Source organism: Mustela putorius, unplaced genomic scaffold, assembly GCF_011764305.1.
Source record: "Mustela putorius furo isolate JIRA1106 unplaced genomic scaffold, ASM1176430v1.1 tig00003987_pilon_pilon_pilon, whole genome shotgun sequence".
Taxonomy (NCBI): Eukaryota; Metazoa; Chordata; class Mammalia; order Carnivora; family Mustelidae; genus Mustela; species Mustela putorius.
Window position 1 is genome coordinate 11,159,902 of NW_025422126.1, and position 10,047 is coordinate 11,169,948.

The window sequence follows — 10,047 nt, forward strand, 5'->3', positions numbered from 1 at the left end:
GTTAATAAAAAATAAAAAATTTAAAAAAAATTTTGATAAAGATGACAACCAGCCTTCTTATTGTCCAGTCTGACTCAATTCCTTTAAGGGTGTGTTTTCCCACCCTAAAGAAATATAATAAATAAATAAGACAAATATCATATCAATCATTCATTGACTTCATTCTGATCCACTAGCTTTGTCTCCTTAGAATTATCCCTTACTTCTTTTTTGACCATCTCCTTTCTTATTGATTTTCATCCAACTTAACATCAGCCTAAAGTGCTCTTCATCAGCTACCCTGAAAACTGCTTTCACCTCTATTCCAGAGTGACCCTGTAATGTGCATTTCAAAAGGGCATCTAGTGCCTGGACTTTGTCTTTCTCTATACTGAGACATGGCTGGCCAGTCTACCCTCAAAATGAGATGAGGATTTTGCATCATCACTACCTGGATACTGGTCCTAATTAAAAAGAAAAATGGAATGGGAAGAAATCAGAGAAGGAGACAAACCATGAGAGACTCTGGGTTCTGGGAAACAAACTAAAGATTACAGAAGGGAAGAGGGTGGGGGGATGGGGTAAACAGGTGATGGGTTATTAAGGAGGGCACATGTTTTGATGAGCACTGGGTGTTATATGCAACTAATAAATCACTGGATACTACATCTAAAACTAATGATGTACAATATGTTGGCTAACTGAACATGATAAAAATTTTTTTAAAAAAGGAAAGAAAATGGAATAATGAATGAAGGAGGTAGCTCAAGTCAGCAGCAGGTAGGGAAACTCTTTGGCAGTGTACCCTTAAAGACAGCAAAGAGCTTAAACCATATCATGGGGACATGGTAGTGTAGAAGTATAGAAAGCCAATGAGATACTATGTCCTGCAACTAAGAGTACTGTCCTAGATACTAAAGAAAATAGAAGAAAAATAAAAGCTGGTTGAGTGTATTAGTTTCCTGTTTAAGAATACTGAATGCAGTATATTAATAAATATCTCCTCAATAATCCATTATGAGGATGCATCACAATAAAACAAAGACATCTGAGTCTTTATTAGGATCGACTGTAAAGATTTTTATATAGCTTACTTCTTAGATTCACATTTAAGATGATGGGGTCAATAGAAAGCCTAGGCAAATATTTCAAATTGTATTAAGTATTATGTTTGTTTTTATTTGTTTTAATGTGGTTCACATATTTATTATTTTGGAGGTGGGAAGCAGGTACTCAGGAGCTCTTGGTGGGGCAGCCCCAACCTCTTCCCCATCATAGGCTTCTGGCTGTGTAGCTGGCTCTGTGAATGGCAGCCATGCACAGATCTGGGCTATACTTCTTGAAGTTCATGTGCCTGATGCTGTTGAGGATAGCCTGGGCGTTCTTGCTGATGATGGTCCACAGGTAGGAGGTAGCAGGGTTTGCTGGCCAAATCTCCAATTCATGACCACCACTACACATTTGCCACAGGCTGCCAGCTCCATGCTCATGGTCTTGCAGCGAATCAACCCATCGTGGCAGAAGTTATAAGCCTTCAGGTTATTGGATTCTGTGCTGTATGTCTTGCTTGTTCCTCTTGATCAGGAAGCTGGAGCAGTTCTGCATATTCATCTATCCACTGCAGGTGGGAGGGCATCATGGCAGCTCATCTCACTATGGCAGCTGAGATGGAAAGAGCTGTTTATTTTTGAGCTGGCATTTAGGGATTGTGATGGACCAAGCATTGTGATAATCACCTCTGTGTATCATACTGTGTGATCATCATAACAAATCCAAAAAGTTGGTTTACCGTTTCCATTTTATAAATGAGAAAACTAAAGAATCAAAACATTAAATAACATTACCCAATTAGTAAACACTGATATCCTGATTCAGTTATATATCTGTTTCACCATAAACTTGAGCTTTAAACACCTTTGATATAGAAACTATATATATATATATATATATATATATATATATATTTTTTTTTAGAACAAATGGCATACTGGATCCACTGCCACCATAATCTCAGCTTTAATAAAAAAATAATTTGGGGTCTTTTTTTCTTTTCATATCTTTTAAGGCAGATTGTGTGATTCACAAAGTATCATAATAATTTTTACTGTATTTACTGTTTCATCTTTTCATTTGAAAACATACATTCTAGAGAGAATGGATGAATTTTCTCATTAAGAGAGCTCTTGCATTCTTTCAAAATTTTGCTACTATTGTAAAAGGACTGTCTAATTTCAATGAACAAATGTAAGGACTGATGGCAAATCACTAATGGAAACTTGTATCAGGCACTCAGTTAAGTCATTAAGACCTAAAATATATTGAAAAGTGTTATTCTGGAAAACATAATTATCCAAAATCATGCACAGCTACAACAAATATTGTAGCTTAACTGCATACTAGGAAAGAGAGTCAAGATATTAAGAAACACATCAGGTTTAGAGATCTATAATTACTCTTGTCAACGGATATGGCAGGACAGATTCCTATTTAAACGTGCATGAGACTTTTCCCTCATTTACTGTACCAGTACAGAGCATGTCAGAGACCCAAGGGATCTAAATCCATGACAGTGGTTTTATAGTCAAGTTCATGCTCATTGCATGCCCTGACTAGTGCTTGTGGCATTAAATATTTAACTGTGACCATGATGTTGTTGAGAAAGCAGCAGCTTTTAGTGTATCTTTTATACACACTATTGAAGAATAAATATAAAATTAAAAACTCTCTAAGACTCAAGGTAGAATAAATAGTCAGGGGACAACATATCTGTGTTTAATTCCTGTAAATGAATTATATTAGAAAGATTTCTTTTTCTTTTTCTTTTTTTTAAGATTTTATTTATTTATTTGACAGAGAGAGATCACAAGTAGGCAGAGAGGCAGGCAGAGAGAGAGAGAGAGGAGGAAGCAGGCTCCCTGCTGAGCAGAGAGCCCGATGTGGGACTCGATCCCAGGACCCTGAGATCATGACCTGAGCCGAAGGCAGAGGCTTAACCCACTGAGCCACCCAGGAGCCCTAGAAATATTTCTTAATATATGTATACATCATAGTGTATAGTACTAGAGTCAAATGGGAAGAATTATAAACAATAATTCCATCATTTAAATTTAACATGCAAATACAATGTGGATAAGAAAGTATGTTTCTAAACCTTGAAAGAGTACTGAAGAAGGTAAATCACTTTGGAAGCTAAGAGATTAATTAAATTATCTTTTTTTTTTTTTTAAAGATTTTATATGTTTGAGAGAGAAAGCAGAGTGTGAAAGATAGAGAGCATATATGGTGGGGTGAAAGGGAAGAAGAAGCAGGCTCTGCCCCACCACCCCCAAGCAGGAAGACTGATGTGAGGCTCAATTCCAGGACCCTGGGATCATGACCTGAGCCAAAGGCAGATGCTTAACAGACTGAGTCACCCAAGCACTCTACATTATTACCTTTCATTAATATTTAAAACAGAGGAAACTGGAGTACATCAATGAAAATGGAGATCTCTACTTTTAGCCAACAAATGGGTGAACTGTGGAGTTTCATTTTGATCAGACTTACTCTTCATTATTTGCCTTTAGAAAAAACAAGTTTTTAAAACAAAATACAGAATGAAGTTAATTTTTAGTCTTGCTCATATACCTTCTACTAGTTATAGTTCTTTTTAAAGAAGTTTCGGTTATTAACCGTAATTTAGCAGCATGCCACTGTAGGTTGTGATATGCATATGCATGCATATGGCATTATATTTATGTAATTAATGGAATAAAGTTAGTAGAAAAGGAAAAGTGTTTATTAGAATAATACAAATGATACAAAGAAGAGATATCTGTTTTCTTTATCATCCACAATCTCTTGAGTCCAAGTAATTTCTAATCTGCACAGTGTCACATAGGTGGAATATGATCTATTCTACAACATGTTTTAGAATAGTGGACAGTAAAATAAATAAACAAAAATATCATTGGTAGATAAAAGTCTAGGATTTACTGGATCTAGTTTAATGGACTCTAATATCCTGTGTAAAAAGCACCCTGGTTCAAAGGAAATCAGAATAATTTTAGATACCTGTTACTCTAAGGGCCAATTTTACACCATTTTCATTTTACTTAAGTCACCAAGCATTAATTTTCTTCATATTTTAGTGATGTCTAACACTATATCATATACTTACTGCTCTACTTGTTGATTATCTTCTCCACTAGAAGGAAAATTTCATTCAAAACTTTTGTCTTTTAACCTTTGTATATAGAGGCTTTTGAAGATTACTTCACCTTTTTTTTTTTTTTAATTTTATTTTTTTAACAGAGAGATTACAAGTAGGCAGAGAGGGGAGGAAGCAGGCTCCTTGCTGAGCAGAGAGCCCAATGTGGGGCTCGATCCCAGGACCCTGAGATCATGACCTGAGCCGAAGGCAGAGGCTTAACCCACTGAGCCACCCAGGTGCCCCGATTACTTCACTTTTATAGTATGTGAAAAATGAACCCTCTCATGCCTCCCATGCAAACAACAAGCAGTAATTGTTGTTTTTCTCTGGGTAAATCAATCCATAGCTCTCTGGACCCATGGAGAGTAAGGGAATAGTGAGCATTTAGTAAGTTTAGAGAAGTTTTCAGAGAGTAGCCATGTCCACAATTCTGTCTTTTCTCATTCAAAGTTATTCTTTTTCCTTTTCTATCACACTCTCTTCATAATGTCCTATCCACTTGCTGATTTATACCCTAGTCATACTGAAGTTCTTCCACTTCCTACAATATATCATATGCCTCACTTTTCTCTGGTCCTTTGCATCTAACCCCCATCTGTCAGGATTAGTGTTTGCTTCATCACCCACTGTTCATTTGGTTACTTCTTACTCATTCTTAAAGTCAGCCTGGTGTCACCTCTTTTGAGAAGACTTTTCTGAGTCTCTGAATCTGTGTTTGTTGTTCCTGTTACATGATCTCATATTATCATGGATTTCCCACCCCACATTTACCACTCCCACCACCACGTCAGTTGTAACTGTTTTAAACTTTGACTTCTTCGACAGAGCAGAAGCTCACCTAAAGGTAGAACCCATGACATGTTTCTTCATCATTGTGTCTCTGTTTATTTATTAGGTCCCTAATATAAATATAAGTATATATTTATGTGTATATGTCATGTATAATGATAAGGGATTTGCAGTTTCTCCACTGATAAATGGGAATATCACTTGTCATAGAAAATATTATCACTAATATTACAAACTATATAGAACACAAATTCTCTTCAAAATAATTTGCTTATAAAGAAAATAAATCTATTCATGAAAAACTCCCACTTTATTCCAGGCACTTGAGAGGCCAGGTTTTGGTCACCTAGAGAAAAAACTTGGGTATAGAGTTCAGCATGATCACTTTAGATCCACAGACTGAGCTGATGCTCTGAGTTTTCATGACACAAGCTCTACGATATAAATTGCTGGTGGCTATTACAGATTTTCACTGAAAGGAGACAGAATGTGTGCCATGGCTGGAATAATCTGAAATAGCAATAGGAAGATTCTAACATGTATTTTTGTTATAATAATGACTCAATATGTGTCCAAATGATTACTCTATTTTCTTGCAGGGACATTTAATTATTCTATAAAATACCCTCCACCATCCTATCACTACCACTTCATTTTTACTTATCAGCATTTGTACGGTTGGTTCTATGACTCTCAGCAGCCCCTTTCCTTCCTACATGGGGTTCTTAAGTCTGTGCTGCTGTATAACTTGAAGTTCCACAGCATCCCCTTACTGTGAGAAATATCTGAAGGATAAATGTGCCCTTGTATCACTTATCACACCTTATGTACCTGAAAACTGGTTTATGTAATGACTGAGGAGATCTGAATCACAATGCCACACAACTGTGACAGTAATTACATATAAAGTAATAGGCAATTTCAGGTACAGTATAAGGTATATGACCTGATATATATGAATTATGATATGAAGACCAGGGCATGAGCCAAGGTTTTCCGTTTTAGTGATCATTAACTGTGTTTTGACCTATTATATCACTTTTATATATAACCAATCTCTGAAACACAGGATCCTGACCCCGGAGAATCAGTGAATAAGCTGTGACTGATCTGTGATGAGGAAAGTATCCTTCTGGTCTGAGGTAGAAACCAATGTGAAAGGGACCACTTGAATACCTACAAAGTGCCATATACTGAGATTCTTTCTGATATGCATTATTGACACAAGCCTGAGAGGTAGGTCCTACCATCCCGGTTTTATACATGTGGAAACTGAGGTCTAAGTTAAGTCACAGAACAACCAGGGAAGGAATCTAGAAACTGAATTCAGTTATCCTGGAATTCAAAGTCTAAGCAAGTAAGGATCAATAGTGCTGCCAAAGCTATAGTTATGATTCAAAGATCTCTAAATTCAGTATCTGTAGGGGTGCCCTCAAAACAGCTGATGAAAGTGAAAGATATTCTTCCTTGAAAATAAAAATATTCAGTTTTATATGTTTTTTAGGAGAATTCATGGACTCTGAAATTTATCAACAGACATCTGGATCTCAAAATAATCCACAGGGAAGAAACCCAATCTTATTAGACTTATTAGACTTTGCTTTCACCTTGATACATAAGATCCCGCCAGGCACAGAATTAGTGATAAACGGTTGAATAGAATAAATGAATTACAGAATGAATGAATAAAAATTTCTTGTACACTAATTGTTGTTAATTCACATTACGCCTGTGTGGGTGCTTGGCCTGAGTGTCACTGTACCTCATGTTCTAATATTTATTGAACATCTACTAAATTTCAGATCCTTATTCATCAGTCTATGGGCATTATTTAATTTAATCCTTACTATGGTCTTCAGTTACAGACATACCTCATTTTACTGCATTTGGCTTTATTGTACTTTGTAGACATTGCCTTTTTTTACAAAGCAAAGATTTGCAGCAACTCTGCATTCAGCACATCTGTCAGCACCATTTTTTTTTTTTTTAAACAATGTTCACTTAGTGTCTCTATGTCACATTTTGGTAATTATTGCAATATTTCAAACTTTCTCATTATTTTATTTGATGATCTAAGATCACCTATTATTGATGTTACTATTAAAATGTGTTGGGGCTCCAAAAACAATACCCATAAAAGCCAACAAACTTCATTGTAAATGTTGTTTATATTCTTTTTTTTTTTAATTTTTTATTTTTTATAAACATATATTTTTATCCCCAGGGGTACAGGTCTGTGAATCACCAGGTTTACACACTTCACAGCACTCACCAAATCACATACCCTCCCCAATGTCCATAATCCCACCCCCTTCTCCCAAACCCCCTCCCCCCAGCAACCCTCAGTTTGTTTTGTGAGATTAAGAGTCACTTATGGTTTGTCTCCCTCCCAATCCCATCTTGTTTCATTTATTCTTCTACCCACTTAAGCCTCCATGTTGCATCACCACTTCCTCATATCAGGGAGATCATATGATAGTTGTCTTTCTCTGCTTGACTTATTTCGCTAAGCATGATACGCTCTAGTTCCATCCATGTTGTTGCAAATGGCAAGATTTCATTTCTTTTGATGGCTGCATAGTATTCCATTGTGTATATATACCACATCTTCTTGATCCATTCATCTGTTGATGGACATCTAGGTTCTTTCCATAGTTTGGCTATTGTGGACATTGCTGCTATAAACATTCGGGTGCATGTGTCCCTTTGGATCACTACATTTGTATCTTTAGGGTAAATACCCAATAGTGCAATTGCTGGGTCATAGGGCAGTTCTATTTTCAACATTTTGAGGAACCTCCATGCTGTTTTCCAGAGTGGCTGCACCAGCTTGCATTCCCACCAACAGTGTAGGAGGATTCCCCTTTCTCCGCATCCTCGCCAGCATCTGTCATTTCCTGACTTGTTGATTTTAGCCATTCTGACTGGTGTGAGGTGATATCTCATTGTGGTTTTGATTTGTATTTCCCTGATGCCGAGTGTTATGGAGCACTTTTTCATGTGTCTGTTCGCCATCTGGATGTCTTCTTTGCAGAAATGTCTGTTCATGTCTTCTGCCCATTTCTTGATTGGATTATTTGTTCTTTGGGTGTTGAGTTTGCTAAGTTCTTTATAGATTCTGGACACTAGTCCTTTATCTGATATGTCGTTTGCAAATATCTTCTCCCATTCTGTCAGTTGTCTTTTGATTTTGTTAACTGTTTCCTTTGCTGTGCAAAAGCTTTTGATCTTGATGAAATCCCAGTAGTTCATTTTTTCCCTTGCTTCCCTTGCCTTTTGCGTTGTTCCTAGGAAGATGTTGCTGCGGCAGAGGTCGAAGAGGTTGCTGCCCGTGTTCTCCTCAAGGATTTTGATGGATTCCTTTCGTACATTGAGGTCCTTCATCCATTTTGAGTCTATTTTTGTGTGGTGTAAGGAAATGGTCCAATTTCATTTTTCTGCATGTGGCTGTCCAATTTTCCCAGCACCATTTATTGAAAAGGCTGTCTTTTTTCCATTGGACATTCTTTCCTGCTTTGTCGAAGATTAGTTGACCATAGATTTGAGGGTCTATTTCTGGGCTCTCTATTCTGTTCCATTGATCTATGTGTCTGTTTTTGTGCCAGTACCATGCTGTGTTGATGATGACAGCTTTGTAATAGAGCTTGAAGTCCGGAATTGTGATGCCACCAACGTTGGCTTTCTTTTTCAATATCCCTTTAGCTATTCGAGGTCTTTTCTGGTTCCATATAAATTTTAGAATTATTTGTTCCATTTCTTTGAAAAAGATGGATGGTACTTTGATAGGAATTGCATTAAATGTGTAGATTGCTTTAGGTAGCATAGACATTTTCACAATATTTATTCTTCCAATCCAGGAGCATGGAACATTTTTCCATTTCTTTGTGTCTTCCTCAATTTCTTTCATGAGTACTTTATAGTTTTCTGAGTATAGATTCTGTGCCTCTTTGGTTAGGTTTATTCCTAGGTATCTTATGGTTTTGGATGCAATTGTAAATGGGATTGACTCCTTAATATCTCTTTCTTCTGTCTTGCTGTTGGTGTAGAGAAATGCAACTGATTTCTGTGCATTGATTTTATATCCTGACACTTTACTGAATTCCTGTATAAGTTCTAGCAGTTTTGGAGTGGAGTCTTTTGGGTTTTCCACATATAGTATCATATCATCTGCGAAGAGTGATAATTTGACTTCTTCTTTGCCGATTTGGATGCCTTTAATTTCCTTTTGTTGTCTGATTGCTGAGGCTAGGACCTCTAGTACGATGTTGAATAGCAGTGGTGATAATGGACATCCCTGCCGTGTTCCTGACCTTAGCGGAAAAGTTTTCAGTTTTTCTCCATTGAGAGTGATATTTGCGGTGGGTTTTTCATAGATGGCTTTGATGATATTGAGGTATGTGCCCTCTATCCCTACACTTTGAAGAGTTTTGATCAGGAAGGGATGTTGTACTTTGTCAAATGCTTTTTCAGCATCTATTGAGAGTATCATATGGTTCTTGTTCTTACTTTTATTGATGTGTTGTATCACATTGACTGATTTGCGGATGTTGAACCAACCTTGCAGCCCTGGAATAAATCCCACTTGGTCGTGGTGAATAATCTTTTTAATGTACTGTTGAATCCTATTGGCTAGTATTTTGTTGAGTATTTTCGCATCTGTGTTCATCAAGGATATTGGTCTATAGCTCTCTTTTTTGGTGGGATCCTTGTCTGGTTTTGGGATCAAGGTGATGCTGGCCTCATAAAATGAGTTTGGAAGTTTTCCTTCCATTTCTATTTTTTGGAACAGTTTCAGGAGAATAGGAATTAGTTCTTCTTTAAATGTTTGGTAGAATTCCCCCGGGAAGCCGTCTGGCCCTGGGCTTTTGTTTGTTTGGAGATTTTTAATGACTGTTTCAATCTCCTTACTGGTTATGGGTCTGTTCAGGCTTTCTATTTCTTCCTCGTTCAGTTGTGGTAGTTTATATGTTTCTAGGAATGCATCCATTTCTTCCAGATTGTCAAATTTATTGCCGTAGAGTTGCTCATAGTATGTTCTTATAATAGTTTGTATTTCTTTGGTGTTAGTTCTGATCTCTCCTCTTTCA

At 36.8% G+C, this 10,047-nt stretch overlaps 1 pseudogene; it reads right to left on the minus strand.

Moving 5' to 3' along the window:
- Positions 1 to 1,201: 1,201 nt before the first annotated feature.
- Positions 1,202 to 1,615, minus strand: LOC101690881 (annotated as a pseudogene).
- Between the last annotated feature and the right edge of the window lie 8,432 nt (positions 1,616 to 10,047).